General features: G+C 36.8%; 1 protein-coding gene across 11 annotated transcripts in view; it reads left to right on the top strand.

Annotated features, from left to right (window-relative positions):
- Positions 1–16,606, top strand: part of SLC8A1 (solute carrier family 8 member A1) — a 390,011-nt gene that overhangs the window by 24,773 nt on the left and 348,632 nt on the right. Inside the window, exon 1 of one of the 11 annotated variants that reach the window (XM_077134066.1) lies at positions 3,671–3,692. The exons of the other annotated variants lie outside the window; for them this stretch is intronic. The gene's annotated coding sequence lies outside the window, so the exon portion shown is untranslated. Of the gene's footprint in view, positions 1–3,670; positions 3,693–16,606 lie in introns of those variants that run through there. 11 annotated transcript variants of the gene reach the window in all.

Raw genomic sequence — 16,606 nt, 5'->3', positions numbered from 1 at the left:
TATTGGTGATACATATAGAACCTCTATTTCCCAGGCTTTATTTCTCTCCACTTTCCATATGCATTAGGATTCTCAGCACAGGAAACTCCTTGCACATGCCAGGAAGCAGCCTGATTGCCCGAGCCATTGTGCTTTTGTCCAAGTCACTTCCTGCTTCCAGAATGACTACCTAGAACACCTCTAGTGGTCTTTCAAGACACAGGTTAGCCATTGACATCTCTGGAAAGCCTTGCTTGATCCCCCACATGTCCCTCCTCTCCTTGCTGAGTTGGCCCTCTCTCCTCTTCTCCCACAACACCTGACAACACCTCAATTGTACATTTGCTTACCTGCCCATCAATCCTCTCGAACTGGAGGCTCCTTAGAGGGCAAAGATTTTGACTTATTCACCTCTACCTCTCTCTCTCTCCAGACCTAACTAGTAGGTCTAGAGTAAAAGTTCATTTACAAAGTGATTGAATAAAAAAAAAAGAAAGTAAGTAAAGCATTAATTCCCATAGAAGTTGAAAATCCACTGTTCCTCAGCTCCTCTACCACCTTTCATTTCTACAGTCAGAGAACTGGATTTCCACCAGATCTGTAACATTTCTAATGCTGCTTTAAAAGCACAGGCAGTTGCTTAGGGGTCTCTTCTGTTTAATTAGATGCATACAGCAGGATGTGTAAAGCCCAGGGTATGACAGCTGCATTTTCTGAATCTGATATCAGAACCATCCCTTACTTATTTATTTTATAGGCCAGTTTCCCACTAGCCTCGGGGCTGACCCATGTGAATTGGGTCTGAACTACCAGGGTCTCCCCACATCATTTAAGCTTCATGACTTCCTAATGTCTGTTTTCCTTCAACTGTCAATGGGTGCACCCAGCAGCTCCTGCCTTATAACATGCATTACCCAGCCCAACCTTGAGTCCAGGTCCTTGCTTGGGCTATGATTGAAAACCTCACCCAAGCTCTTTCATTAGTATTGACAGCCCCCAGCAATGTACAGTCCAGAATAGAAATCTGCCCTCCCTTTCCTTTCTGCTCATTTAATTCCCAATAAACTCTCCTATTAACTGTGGTTGGAAAATACCACTTTCTGTTCAGTCCATTATTCTCCTTAGTACAGCTTTGCCATATTACCACACATCAATTTGTGATTCTAGAAGAACTAGAACTGAGGTATGGTACTTAAACCTAAAGGACACTGAGGGTATTTACTTTTTCTTTAATGACTCAGAAGGCATTTCAGAACCTGGTATTAATTTAGGGATATCATTATTAAATCAATTATTTTCCCATTACTATAAAATTCCTGTTAATGTATTGTTCCCCAAAATAACTATTGTTATTTTGTTATTGAACTATTGAACTATTGTTCAATAGTTATTTTGGCTTTCTGTTATTTGGACACAGTGAATCATTTTTTTCCAGTTGATAAAAATGGTGCTTATTCATTATTAAATTTCTGTGGTAACTTGTGGTGGAGACGGGCTGGCCATTGGGTGGCTAAGGAGACAAGGAACCCAGTCTATGATATCTAAAGTGTGTCATGGCACAGGATAGAGAGAGTGTAGGAAGTGGATATGACCAAAAGAAAGACCAAAGAGATCCAAAATGTTAAGCCTTAGGTGGAGAACACAGGGAGGGGTGTAGATGGAATCTGTGACAGAGCAGGCAAAGCACCTGTTATGTAGAGTGTCTACTGACTACTTTAATTTAAACTCTTTAGTTCACATCACTTCCAGGATATCACAGTCACCTTTTCTCTTCCTAAGTCAATGGCCACTTTGTCCTGGTGTCCTATGCTGGCTTCTCCTCTTCTTTTCAGTCTCTAAATGCAAGAATGTACTAGGGCTCAGTACATTTCCCATGCAGAGAACTCCAATATATCTCTATTTTCCCACATTCCCAGCTCCAACAATTTTAACATTTTGCCACTTTTCTCTATCTATCTTTCCATCTATTGAGCAACCTATTTATTCATTTATCTTTCTGTCTGTATATGCATTTATCAATCCACTTTCTGAGCACATAGTATAGGCTGTAAACATCCTTCTCCATGAACACTTAATACTGCCATGTACATTGCTTGAAACCAGTGATACTCACTTAAGTATCCCCCTTAAGTACAGGTATTTAGGTATCAAGTATAAGAAATTTAACCTTGATATAAAGCTGACTGTCTATATTCCACATTTTCAAGTTTACATTAAGAAAAAATTCACAGTACTGGATGGAATAGAATAAGGAGTGAGTGTAGAAAAAAGAGGAGATGGGGTCTTACCACAAAGCCCTAGTACACTTGAATCTTTCAGAACTCTTTCTTTATCTTTGGTATTTGACAATTTGACTGTAATATGTTGTGATATTGGCCTATTTGGGTTCATCCTGTTTGGTGTTTGTTGAGTTTCTTCAATGAGTATATTCATGTCTTTTGTTAAATTTGGGGAGTTTTCACCCATTTTCTTTGAATATTCATTATGCCCCGTTCTCTCGTTTTTCCTCTGGGACACCTAACATACCTTTATTGGTATCATGATGGTGCCCCACCCGTTCCTCAGGCTCTGTTCACTTTTCTTCATTCATTCATCCTTCTGTTCCTCAGGCTGTATGATTTCAACAGACTTAACTCCAAATTCACTATTTCTTTCTTCCACCAACTCCAATTTACTATGGAACCCTTCTGGGGAATTTTTAATTTCTATTATTGCGGTCTTCTGCTTTGTTTAGTTCCTTTTTACAATTTCCATCTCTCTATTGATATTACCCTTGTATTCATCTATTATTTTCCTGATTTCCTTTACTTCTTTGTCCGTGTTTTCCTTTAGCACTGTAAGCATATTTAAGACTACTTTTTAAAACTCTTTGACTGAAACGTCCCAAGTCTGATCCACCTTGTTGATGGTTTCTAATGCTTTGTTTTTTTCCTATGCCTGGGCCATTGCTTCCTGTTTCTTTTCATGTTTTGTAATACTTTGTAGAAACCTGGACATTTTGATATTTTAATGTGTTACTGCTAGAATTTAGACACTGAGACTTCTGTTCCTTAAGCTTCTATCCAGATCCAGCTATTGTTATGATAGCACTTTCCTGGAATGCCAGGAGATAACAACAACAGCAAATAATACTAATAATAACAATAATATAATAATAAATGAAGGAAGAAAATAGTGTACTTTCCCAGTCTTTGCCCCTCTTTGAGGAGGACGTATGGAAACAGATGGCTGGGTTGGGTGATATAAGGAATATGTGAATAGGAAAAGATCATAGTTCCTGAAAGAAACTCTGATCAGTAGAGAAAAATCAAGATGCTCCAAAACTAACCACAAAATGCTTTCATCAAATTATAATATATTTAATTTGTCATTGTTTTTTTTTTTTATTTCCATGCTTTGTATCAAAACAAAAGCCTGTGGCGAGAAAACAAGCTTGGGAATATGTAAAAGTTGTTCACTATCTTTTGAGTAGAAAATTGCTTGCAGCAAGGAAATTCCCCCAAACTTCTTAAAATTCTGAAACGTCATAGAAACTTATACTTCTTGAGGAAACAGAACTGAAACTACAAGAACCTAGGTCTTGCATAATGATCTAAAAGAAGTTCTAAGGTCTATTTTGTTTTTCTTGTTGTCAGTCACTCTAAGCCATCAGTTATAAAATGTGATTCCAGGACTACTGAGCATTCCAGGAACTCTTTCAGGGGATCCACAAGGTCAGTCCTATTTTCAGAAGAAGATGAATATGCTATTTGCCTTTCTTACGAGTATACATTGGAATTTTTCCGGAGGCTACATGATGTGGGATGTTGCAACACATTAAATGGAGGAGCAGATATAAGAATCTAAGTGCTTCTCTTAAACCAAACATGAGAAATATTTCCAAATATGAAAAACAAGGACACTCTTCTCTCTAAGTATTTTTATATTGAAAAATTTAGCTATTTTGGTAAAAAAAATCCTATGATTTTTTAACATATAATGAGTATATTATTGTTATTGTTAAATGAAACAATAACTAAAGACTTAGTAGAGTCTCAATTTTAATAATTCATACAATAAATATCAATAGATATACTCACATTAGTAAAAGCTGTTTGGGGTTCTCAATAATTTTTAAAAGTATAAATAGGTCCTGAGACCAAAAATTTTGAGAGTTTCTGTTCTAAGACAGTAAACTATGAACAAATAGATTCTTAAATGAGATACTGTATAAGCTAAATTTAAAACAATGAAGACACAGTGACCTTGAACATGTTGGTTAAATATATTTCTCAAGACTACAAGGAAAACATGATAGTTGGTGGGGGAATCCATTATGACTTCTTTCCACAATAGTTTTTAAAGTAGTCTCAGATAGATGTTTCAAATTCTTTGTTTATGCGGTTAACTAAAGCGGACATTGCTCAGTCACTGTTGATTTCACAGGGTCTAAGCAATGATAATAGGATATTTTAACAAACAATTGATCTGAACACCCATATGCTTTGCAAAAATGAATCCAAATGGAAATCCATGGAAGACCCAGCATTTAACCCTGAGCACAGGCTCTATAACCAGGTTGCCTGGGTTCACCCAACTCCTCTCTGCTTTACTTTCTTTGACTGCAAATAAGGATATATGTGCCTCACTCATAGGGATGGCAGGAAGATTAAATAACTTTACACCTGTTTTTTTTCTATTTTTTTTACTGCCCAGAATGCTGAGCGTAAAATAACTATTTAATAATTATTAGCTACAATTATAATTGTTACTGACGATAATACCAAAATATTGCAAGAACTTGGGGCTGAAGCTAATGGGAAGAGAAGCTGACAATAAAACTTTAGGAAGAATTGAAATATCAAAGTAATTATAAATTGCAAATAAATTTAACCTTACCATTGAGGAAGTTTCCTTTCCTGAGAAATCGTATATGTTTTTGTCTAGGAGAAAATTCCTCCCTCTGACACTCTTCTCTTGAAACCATGTGATAAGTCCATACTATGTGGATTAAATATACTCCCCAAAGCCAAAAGCCAAAATGACCTATTATAAAGATTAGTGATTATAGAAAAGTCATGTTATTATTATTTTTTTTTTATAGTTTTAAATTTTATTTCAATCAATAGGCATCATTCTTTGAGGAAACTTCTTTATTAATCTCCCACTAAAGGCTAATTTCCTAAAAACAAGATCCTGCTGTAGTGGAATTACCACTAATTCTATGTTCTTCCCCACTTAGTTTTTTTGTTTGTTTGTTTTTTGTTTTTTTTTAATTAATTAAAAAAAGAATTAACAAAACAATTAGAAATCATTCCAATCTACATGTACAATCAGTAATTCTCAATAACATCACATAGTTGCATATTCATCATTCCTCAGTACATCTGCATCGATTTAGAAAAAGAAATAAAAAGACAACAGAATAAGAATTAAAACAATAATAGAAAGAAAAAAAACAAAAACAAAAACAAAAAACCTATACCTCACATGCAGCTTCATTCAGTGTTTTAACATAATTGCATTACAATTGGGTAGTATTGTGCTGTCCATTTCTGAGTTTTTATATCCAGTCCCGTTGTACAGTCTGTATCCCTTCAGCTCCAATTATCCCTTCTCTTTTTTATTTTTTTTTAATTAACGGAAAAAAAGAAATTAACCCAACATTTAGAGATCATACCATTCTACATATGCAATCATTAATTCTTAACATCATCACATAGATGCATGATCATCATTTCTTAGTACATATGCATTGGTTTAGAAGAACTAGCAACATAACCGAAAAAGATATAGAATGTTAATATAGAGAAAAAAATAAAAGTAATAATAGTAAAATCAAAACAAAACAAAACAAAACAAAACAAAAACCTATAGCTCAGATGCAGCTTCATTCAGTGTTTTAACATGATTACTTTACAATTAGGTATTATTGTGCTGTCCATTTTTGAGTTTTTGTATCTAGTCCTGTTACACCGTCTGTATCCCTTCAACTCCAATTGGCCATTATCTTACCCTGTTTCTACCTCCTGCTGGACTCTGTTATCAAGGACATATTCCAAATTTATTCTCAAATGTCTGTTCACATCAGTGGGACCATACAGTATTTGTCCTTTAGTTTTTGGCTAGACTCACTCAGCATAATGTTCTCTAGGTCCATCCATGTTATTACATGCTTCATAAGTTTATCCTGTCTTAAAGCTGCATAGTATTCCATCGTATGTATATACCACAGTTTGTTTAGCCACTCTTCTGTTGATGGAGATTTCGGCTGTTTCCATCTCTTTGCAATTGTAAATAACGCTGCTATAAACATTGGTGTGCAAATGTCCGTTTGTGTCTTTGCCCTTAAGTCCTTTGAGTATATTCCCAGCAAAAGTATTGCTGGGTCGTATGGCAATTCTATATTCAGCTTTTTGAGGAACCGCCAAACTGCCTTCCACAGTGGTTGCACCATTTGACATTCCCACCAACAGTGGATAAGTGTGCCTCTTTCTCCGCATCCTCTCCAGCACTTGTCATTTTCTGTTTTGTTGATAATGGCCATTCTGGTGGGTGTGAGATGATATCTCATTGTGGTTTTGATTTGCATTTCTCTAACGGCCAGGGACATTGAGCATCTCTTCATGTGCCTTTTGGCCATTTGTATTTCCTCTTCTGATAGGTGTCTGTTCAAGTCTTTTTCCCATTTTGTAATTGGGTTGGCTGTCTTTTTGTTGTTGAGATGAACAATCTCTTTATAAATTCTGGATACTAGACCTTTATCTGATATATCATTTCCAAATATTGTCTCCCATTGTGAAGGCTGTCTTTCTACTTTCTTGATGAAGTTCTTTGATGCACAAAAGTGTTTAATTTTGAGGAGTTCCCATTTATTTATTTCCTTCTTCAGTGCTCTTGCTTTAGGTTTAAGGTCCATAAAACCGCCTCCAGTTGTAAGATCCATAAGATATCTCCCAACATTTTCCTCTAACTGTTTTATGGTCTTAGACCTAATGTTTAGATCTTTGATCCATTTTGAGTTAACTTTTGTATAGGGTGTGAGATACGGGTCTTCTTTCATTCTTTTGCATATGGATATCCAGTTCTCTAGGCACCATTTATTGAAGAGACTGCTCTGTCCCAGGTGAGTTGGCTTGACTGCCTTATCAAAGATCAAATGTCCATAGATGAGAGGGTCTATATCTGAGCACTCTATTCGATTCCATTGGTCGATATATCTATCTTTATGCCAATACCATGCTGTTTTGACCACTGTGGCTTCATAATATGCCTTAAAGTCAGGCAGCGCGAGACCTCCAGCTTCGTTTTTTTTCCTCAAGATGTTTTTAGCAATTCGGGGCACCCTGCCCTTCCAGATAAATTTGCTTATTGGTTTTTCTATTTCTGAAAAATAAGTTGTTGGGATTTTGATTGGTATTGCATTGAATCTGTAAATCAATTTAGGTAGGATTGACATCTTAACTATATTTAGTCTTCCAATCCATGAACACGGTATGCCCTTCCATCTATTTAGGTCTTCTGTGATTTCTTTTAGCAGTTTTTTGTAGTTTTCTTTATATAGGTTTTTTGTCTCTTTAGTTAAATTTATTCCTAGGTATTTTATTCTTTTAGTTGCAATTGTAAATGGGATTCGTTTCTTGATTTCCCCCTCAGCTTGTTCCTTACTAGTGTATAGAAATGCTACAGATTTTTGAATGTTGATCTTGTAACCTGCTACTTTGCTGTACTCATTTATTAGCTCTAGTAGTTTTGTTGTGGATTTTTCCGGGTTTTCGACGTATAGTATCATATCGTCTGCAAACAGTGATAGTTTTACTTCTTCCTTTCCAATTTTGATGCCTTGTATTTCTTTTTCTTGTCTAATTGCTCTGGCTAGAACCTCCAACACAATGTTGAATAATAGTGGTGATAGTGGACATCCTTGTCTTGTTCTTGATCTTAGGGGGAAAGTTTTCAATTTTTCCCCATTGAGGATGATATTAGCTGTGGGTTTTTCATATATTCCCTCTATCATTTTAAGAAAGTTCCCTTGTATTCCTATCTTTTGAAGTGTTTTCAACAGGAAAGGATGTTGAATCTTGTCGAATGCCTTCTCTGCATCAATTGAGATGATCATGTGATTTTTCTGCTTTGATTTGTTGATATGGTGTATGACATTAATTGATTTTCTTATGTTGAACCATCCTTGCATACCTGGGATGAATCCTACTTGGTCATGATGTATAATTCTTTTAATGTGTTGTTGGATACGATTTGGTAGAATTTTATTGAGGATTTTTGCATCTGTATTCATTAGAGATATTGGTCTGTAGTTTTCTTTTTTTGTAATATCTTTGCCTGGTTTTGGTATGAGGGTGATGTTGGCTTCATAGAATGAATTAGGCAGTTTTCCCTCCACTTCGATTTTTTTGAAGAGTTTGAGGAGAATTGGTACTAATTCTTTCTGGAACGTTTGGTAGAATTCACATGTGAAGCCATCTGGTCCTGGACTTTTCTTTTTAGCAAGCTTTTGAATGACTAATTCAATTTCTTTACTTGTGATTGGTTTGTTGAGGTCGTCTATTTCTTCTTGAGTCAAAGTTGGTTGTTCATGTCTTTCCAGGAACCCATCCATTTCATCTAAATTGTTGTATTTATTAGCATAAAGTTGTTCATAGTATCCTGTTATTACCTCCTTTATTTCTGTGAGGTCAGTAGTTATGTCTCCTCTTCCATTTCTGATCTTATTTATTTGCATCCTCTCTCTTCTTCTTTTTGTCAATCTTGATAGGGGCCCATCAATCTTATTGATCTTCTCATAGAACCAACTTCTGGTCTTATTGATTTTCTCTACTGTTTTCATATTTTCAATTTCATTTATTTCTGCTCTGATCTTTGTTATTTCTTTCCTTTTGCTTGCTTTGGGATTAGTTTGCTGTTCTTTCTCCAGTTCTTCCAATTGAACAGTTAATTCCTGCATTTTTGCCTTTTCTTCTTTTCTGATATAGGCATTTAGGGCAATAAATTTCCCTCTTAGCACTGCCTTTGCTGCATCCCATAAGTTTTGATATGTTGTGTTTTCATTTTCATTTGCCTCGAGGTATTTACTAATTTCTCTTGCAATTTCTTCTTTGACCCACTCATTGTTTAAGAGTGTGTTGTTGAGCCTCCAGGTATTTGTGAATTTTCTGGCATTCCGCCTATTATTGATTTCCACCTTCATTCCTTTATGATCCGAGAAAGTGTTGTGTATGATTTCAATCTTTTTAAATTTGTTAAGACTTGCTTTGTGACCCAGCATATGGTCTATCTTTGAGAATGATCCATGAGCACTTGAGAAAAAGGTGTATCCTGCTGTTGTGGGATGTAATGTCCTATAAATGTCTGTTAAGTCTAGCTCATTTATAGTAATATTCAGATTCTCTATTTCTTTATTGATCCTCTGTCTAGATGTTCTGTCCATTGATGAGAGTGGGGAATTGAAGTCTCCAACTATTATGGTATTTGTGTCTATTTCCCTTTTCAGTGTTTGCAGTGTATTCCTCACGTATTTTGGGGCATTCTGGTTCGGTGCATAAATATTTATGATTGTTATGTCTTCTTGTTTAATTGTTCCTTTTATTAGTAGATAGTGTCCTTCTTTGTCTCTTTTAACTGTTTTACATTTGAAGTCTAACTTGTTGGATATTAGTATAGCCACTCCTGCTATTTTCTGGTTGTTATTTGCATGAAATATCTTTTCCCAACCTTTCAGTTTCAACCTATGTTTATCTTTGGGTCTAAGATGTGTTTCCTGTAGACAGCATATAGAAGGATCCTGTTTTTTAATCCATTCTGCCAATCTATGTCTTTTGATTGGGGAATTCAGTCCATTAACATTTAGTGTTATTACTGTTTGGATAATATTTTCCTCTGCCATTTTGCCTTTTGTATTATATATATCATATCTGACTTTCCTTCTTTCTACACTTTTCTCCATACCTCTCTCTTCTGTCTTTTCGTATCTGACTCTAGTGCTCCCTTTAGTATTTCTTGCAGAGCTGGTCTCTTGGTCACAAATTCTCTCAGTGACTTTTTGTCTATAAATGTTTTAATTTCTCCCTCATTTTTGAAGGACAATTTTGCTGGATATAGGAGTCTTGGTTGGCAGTTTTTCTCTTTTAGTAATTTAAATATATCATCCCACTGTCTTCTAGGCTCCATGGTTTCTGCTGAGAAATCTACACATAGTCTTATTGGGTTTCCCTTGTATGTGATGGATTGTTTTTCTCTTGCTGCTTTCAAGATCCTCTCTTTTTCTTTGACCTCTGACATTCTAACTAGTAAGTGTCTTGGAGAACGCCTATTTGGGTCTAATCTCTTTGGGGTGCGCTGCACTTCTTGGATCTGTAATTTTAGGTCTTTCATAAGAGTTGGGAAATTTTCAGTGAAAATTTCTTCCATTAGTTTTTCTCCTCCTTTTCCCTTCTCTTCTCCTTCTGGGACACCCACAACACGTATATTTGTGCGGTTCATATTGTCCTTGAGTTCCCTGATACCCTGTTCAAATTTTTCCATTCTTTTCCCGATAGTTTCTGTTTGTTTTTGGAATTCAGATGTTCCATCCTCCAAATCACTAATTCTATCTTCTGTCTCTTTGAATCTATCATTGTAGGTATCCATTGTTTTTTCTCTTTTCTACTTTGTCCTTCACTTCCATAAGTTCTGCGATTTGTTTTTTCAGTTTTTCTATTTCTTCTTTATGTTCAGCCCATGTCTTCTTCATGTCCTCCCTCAATTTATCGATTTCGTTTTTGAAGAGGTTTTCCATTTCTGTTCGTATATTTAGCATTAGTTGTCTCAGCTCCTGTATCTCATTTGAACTATTGGTTTGTTCCTTTGACTGGGCCATATTTTCAATTATTTGAGCGTGATCCGTTATCTTCTGTTGGCGTCTGCGCATTTAGACAGATTTCCCTGGGTATTGGATCCAAAAGTTTGGAAGATTTTTCTGTGAAATCTCTGGGTTCTGTTTTTCTTATCCTGCCCAGTAGGTGGCGCTCGTGGCACACGTTTGTCTGCGGGTCCCACCAGTAAAAGGTGCTGTGGGACCTTAAACTTTGGAGAACTCTCGCCGTCCGGGGGGTTCGCTAGCCGAAGCGGCTTGAGCCGGCCCGGGGTCTGAACTCAGGGAGGGTTGCTGGTCGCTGCAGCCCGGGAAAGAGCCCGCCGAATTTCCTAGTCGGCCCTGGGCGACAAGCGTGGCGGGAGGGCGCCAGCGGCAGCGGCCCGCCCGAGAGAGTGCACGTTCCCCGGGAGTCACGGGTTTGGAAGGGGCCTCCCCCACCCGTCACCGTTCTCCGCGGCCTGGGGGTTTCCGATCCAATTCTCTCAGTTGGTCCAGGGGTCTGCGCGTGGTGTGGGCGCCAGCCGCCTTGGTTTCAGGGGACCGCCTCTCCAATTCTCCCAGCCAGCCCGGGAAGGGGGAAGGGAGTAACTCCGGCCGCTTCCCGCCCCGCCCGGTGAGGCCCGCGCGCCTCGGCGATCTCACCCGAGCTGCTTCTCTCAGCCAGCCAGCCGTTCCAGGATGGGGTACGCTGTCTTTTTTATCTCTGTTGTGGCTTTGGGCGCTTTCTGTATCGTTTCTACTCCCCTAGTAGCTGTCCTGGAGAAGAAACTAAGATCCGCGCGTCTTACTAAGCCACCATCTTCCAGGAAGTCAAATCAAAGTCATGTTATTTTTATATTTGCACTAGGACTATGACTTAAAGACTTTATATTTTGGGCACATTTTCAGTCTTAAACCTTCTAAAGTCTATACTTATATTGAATATATTCATTCTAGAAATAGGATCACCAAATAGTTTTCAGAGGGGCAGGATTGGTTCAATGTGAGACTAAACTTCCAAAGATCAGAGTTGTCTAACCATCTCGCTTGAAGTCATTATTCCCAACCATTGGATGTATAGGTCCATCTAATTTTTGTATTAGGTCCATCTAATTTGACTCTTTTACTCATTGCATTAATCTTCTAGTAAACAAGCCCACCATCTTTGCATTGTCTATGATGGAAATAAAGTGCTCTCCCTGGCAACCCATTTCATATTTTGGACAACTCTTACATTTATTTAAGATATATTTATGGGTCAGACATTGTTCTAGGAACTGGAAATACAGCAATGAAAAATAATCCATAAAATCTCTGCCTACACATGACATACATTCACTTTGGGTAAGGTAGATAGAAAATAATAAATATGTCACAAGATGACATGTGCTGTAGTGGAAAAATAAATCAGAGAACAAGGATTAGGAGTGTTTGGATGAAAGTAAGCAGATATGAGCTGGTAAAATAGTGAGAGAAGGGGATTCCAAGAAGAAATAGAAGAGGTGGGAGTATGAGTTATTAGAAAGGCTCACACTTGCCATTGATCAAAATTTGCTATTTGGAAATGCAAGAAATACATTTAATTTATTTTTAATTATGCATTTAAGTATTTCTAAATCTCTCATTTTCCAGACCATCTTCAGTTCTGTCATCATCTAGCATGTATTATGGTTTGGGGATCTTATGGGTCTCTAGTCATTTTCCCTTGGATATATCCAGCCAGGAACATTATACTCTAAAATGCAGAGAATGGGAAAGTGGCCCAACAACTCATTCTACTCTCTGCCTCCTCTTTGCATTATCTTAGCCCAGATATCATGCTGTATTGTAACTGACCTTACATTCGGCAGGCTCCAGGCAGCTTTTGAAGCCAAAAACTCCACAACAGCTGTTAGTGTGTACATACTATTTCGTCATTGTGCTTGATACATGTGCTGAAAAATGTTTATTGAGTTGGATGAATTACAACCTCCAACAAATCTAGTACTCTGTAAGTTTAGTTTCCACTGATTGGGTATCCATGAGGATAAGAAGTTTTTTACTGTTATTTCTGCACCTATAACATATCTGGTACACAGCAGTCACTGAAAAAACACCTGCTGGAAGATCATACATTTAGAAAGCCAGATAAGTGGGTGACAACAGTTAGAACTGTGTAATTGGCAGAGTTCTAAAATCTCTGTCTTATGCAAATACTAAAAGGTTTATATTTTGCTATGTGCATCCTCATATGTGTTCTTATTCAATCTTCTCACCAACCCCTCCCCCTCCCCAGGTAGGTGGGATGGAATGCTTCACTCCATTTTATAACAGAAGCAATGTTATGAATTTCACAAGATTGCACGTGATAGGTGGTGCCAGGGCTGGAATCCAGATCCACCAATTCAATCTCTTGGGTTTTGGACACCACAGCATAGGCGGGTACATTTCCTGCAGTGTTGTCATTAAAATAGACACTTCCTTATCATATACAAGTCAAAGGATCACTTTTGACAGCACTTGTCCTTCCACACCCTTCTTAAGAAACATTTCCATTTTATTTTTTTCCAGAGATAAGCTTTTCTTCGGTCTTAAAGGACTCAACAACTTACATAGGCTTTGGCAGGGGTTGCCGGGCAGCCGCCAGCCATAGGTCTAAATTGGGTGTTGGTGTTTGGTCCTTTGGGATTCCTTGGAAATTCCCGACTTCCTGCTCTGAATGGCTCAATTCACACAGCACCGAAGTTTCACAAACACCTTGGGAGGCACACAGGCCTCGAAGATGCACACTAACTTGAGAAATGTCCCTGAAGACTGTGGCCTCTCCTGTGTTTCAAATGACAAACTTATTGATGGCCTGGTCCTTGGGCTAATGGGCAAAATGGCAGTGGCCCTTTATGGCTTCTTTGATATCTTGGAAGCAAACACTCATCCATAGCTTTTTTTTTTTTGTATGCTGTGTGGTGGGGGTCACATTTCATTCTTTTTTCCATGAGAGTATCCCCTTATTGCAGCACCATTTGTTGAATATTTGTTTGTTTGATTTTTTGTTTGGTTGTTTTTTTGCTTGTTTGTTTGGAAAGTGCATGGGCTGGGAATCAAACCTGAGTCTCCCACATGGCAGGCGAGAATTCTACCACTGAATTCTCTTGATTCCTCAGCTTCCATGCCTCAGGTTTAAAATCCCTCTGGTTTAGACAGACACAGGTCAAACTTGTTCACAGTCAGTACCAATCCATTTCTTTCTCAAGCAGGAAGAGCTCTTCAACCTACACGGTCGATTTGCTACCCTTTCTCAAATGTAAGATGGCGCATCCTGGCTGGATAAACTTCTTTTTAAATTTCCTAATTTTAAAAGATTTGCCAGCATATGTACAGATAGGTGAACTGAATTTTATCAAAAAGTTTTGATGAAGTGTGCGACTTGCCCTGTCTTGCCGAAGTTATCTGATATGTTCATTCTTTGTGCTTTCAAGAACTTGTTTCAACTCGTTGCAAATGCAGTAGTCATTTCAGAGTTCCTGTCAAATTTATTGGCTTGGGATGCACAAATAGGGTATTTCCAGGCAGATGCCTGAGGTCAGTAACTTCTTATTTCAATAAGGGTGTACTTCCTCTGTGTGACTGATAGAGAAACACTGTTGTAAACAGCAAAAGCATTTCATGTGCTTAGCTTGTAATATCTCACCCCTTAGCGCATATGGTGATAGCAGGAAGTAGCATATCTATTTCACAGGGACCAAAATGTGCTAAATACCAGGAGAGTTTAGACACTGATGATAAGGCAATCTATTCCAACAGGAACATGGTGGCAAAGAATTAAGATATTCTGTTTGTAGATATGGCTGGTCAGATGGTATTTTCAAGACACAAAAGAAGTCAAACTGCTGAGGGAATATAGTGGTCAAGCAGGCAAAGAATAGACTTTGGAGTCAAAAAGCCTGGGTTTTTTTTTAATTTAAAAAAAAGCTTTATTAGCTTATCAGTTGTGTGGAGATGGGCTTTTTTCTCATTTGTAAAACAAGGCCATATTGTGGTTCCAAAGATTTGATAAGATTATATGTCTAGAATCTCCTTGCACCACAAACCATTAGCAGTGGCAAAAGTTTCTATTTAAAAAACTAACCGTCAGTGTAACATTTCCAGCCTGCCCAGTGCAGTGTAAAATTGGCAATTTCAGAAGTGATAAAAAGCAACAAGTCTGTACATAACATTGTAAAAGTTGGTTTGTAGAAATCATAGTAATAGCTACACTGCTTATCTCTTTGTAACCTGTATCATGACATTTAAGGGAAGAAGAAACAGCGGTTGTTAGACTTAAATGACAATAAATGGGCTCTTCTTTCCATCCAACTTGAAAGTTTGTTTTTTTTTTTATGGGTAAAAAGTGTTTTATTTCATACAGTAATAAAAGAATATAAAGTCGAAAGAGAAAATTACTCAACTGCTACCGTTTAAAATTTGATAATCATGGTAACATGTCAAAGAATAGACTTTTAGGATATTTTCTAGGCATACATCTATACATATAAAATAATTCTTTTTACAAATATAGAATCCAGCTATATGCGATGTTCTGTAACCTGTTTTTAACGTAATGTTCATGTCTATATACATTGGCATTTTATATTGATCTATAATTTTATATTGACCGTGTTCATGTCAATATAGCTCTATAATCCCCTTTTTAATGGTTGCCCGTGGTGATTATAATGTGTCAGGCAGCCTGTTGTCAGACACCTGGATAGTCTGGAATATTTTGGCTATTATAAACAATGCTGTTTTGAACTTCTGTGCATTTGTATTTATTTTTCAATTATTTTCTTAGGAAAGGTTACTTAAAGTAAAATTATTCTAAGGATATTTATATTTAAAATACTTATAAAGTTTGCTAAATTTACCTCCAAAAAACAAAAACTGGTTTGATTTAAACATAGCAGGAAAGTTTTGAGTCTCCATAAGTGTGGAGCTTTAACTGAAATACATTGATTTTTAATCCTCTTTTCCAAAGGGTGAAAAATACATTAAAACCATTTGTTAGTTCAAAACAAAGAAAATAGAGAAAGTAAGCATAAATAGAATTCACTGATGTCTGAAAACCTTGTTCATGATTTCCAAATAGCTAAGGAAAGTACTTTTTAAAAGAATTCCATCTAATAAATCATGAAGAAATGACAGAGTTAGAATGTCACCAGTTGGAAATCTCTAATGAAAGAAATGATTCAGGTAATAATCATCAATGACTGTTAAAAACTTTAGGTGGAGAAATTATGGGGAAGCTTATGAATCAGGCTGACAATACCTGAATACAATGACAATTTTAACAACACACAAAAAGGACAACTATAGACATTATTTTCTTCTTCATATTACCCAGTGTAAGATACACACACAGCAGCACCTATGACACAATATTGTCAGAGAAGCATCTTAGTTTAGACAAAAAACAGGGGGCAGAAAAAAATGTTAAAAGATATCACAGGGATGTAATCAGCAACTTCCAGAAATTGTTAAAAGTTGACAGAACAAAGGACCTGGTTACTTTAGAAATTAAATTACAAGAAAAAAAAGATGGGGAGTTTATATATAAAGGCAGTCTCAAAAGACATTTCAAACACAATTAAAACCAAGGCAATGAAAATTCTCACAAACCAGTCCAATGAAAATTGTTAATGAAATGATCAGAATTTTCTGTATTGGGTATTTGATAAGATTAAGGAACTACTGTTAAATTTTTGTTTTAAGTTTATTACAGTTATGTAAAGTAAAGAAACTTCTTTGAGACATATATTTTAAGACATGTATATTGTTGCATTAACT

The sequence above is a fragment of the Tamandua tetradactyla genome, chromosome 17 (assembly GCF_023851605.1).
Source record: "Tamandua tetradactyla isolate mTamTet1 chromosome 17, mTamTet1.pri, whole genome shotgun sequence".
Classification (NCBI taxonomy): Eukaryota; Metazoa; Chordata; class Mammalia; order Pilosa; family Myrmecophagidae; genus Tamandua; species Tamandua tetradactyla.
The sequence above is the reverse complement of the archived record's forward strand: the minus strand, read 5'-3'. Positions and strand labels throughout refer to the sequence as shown.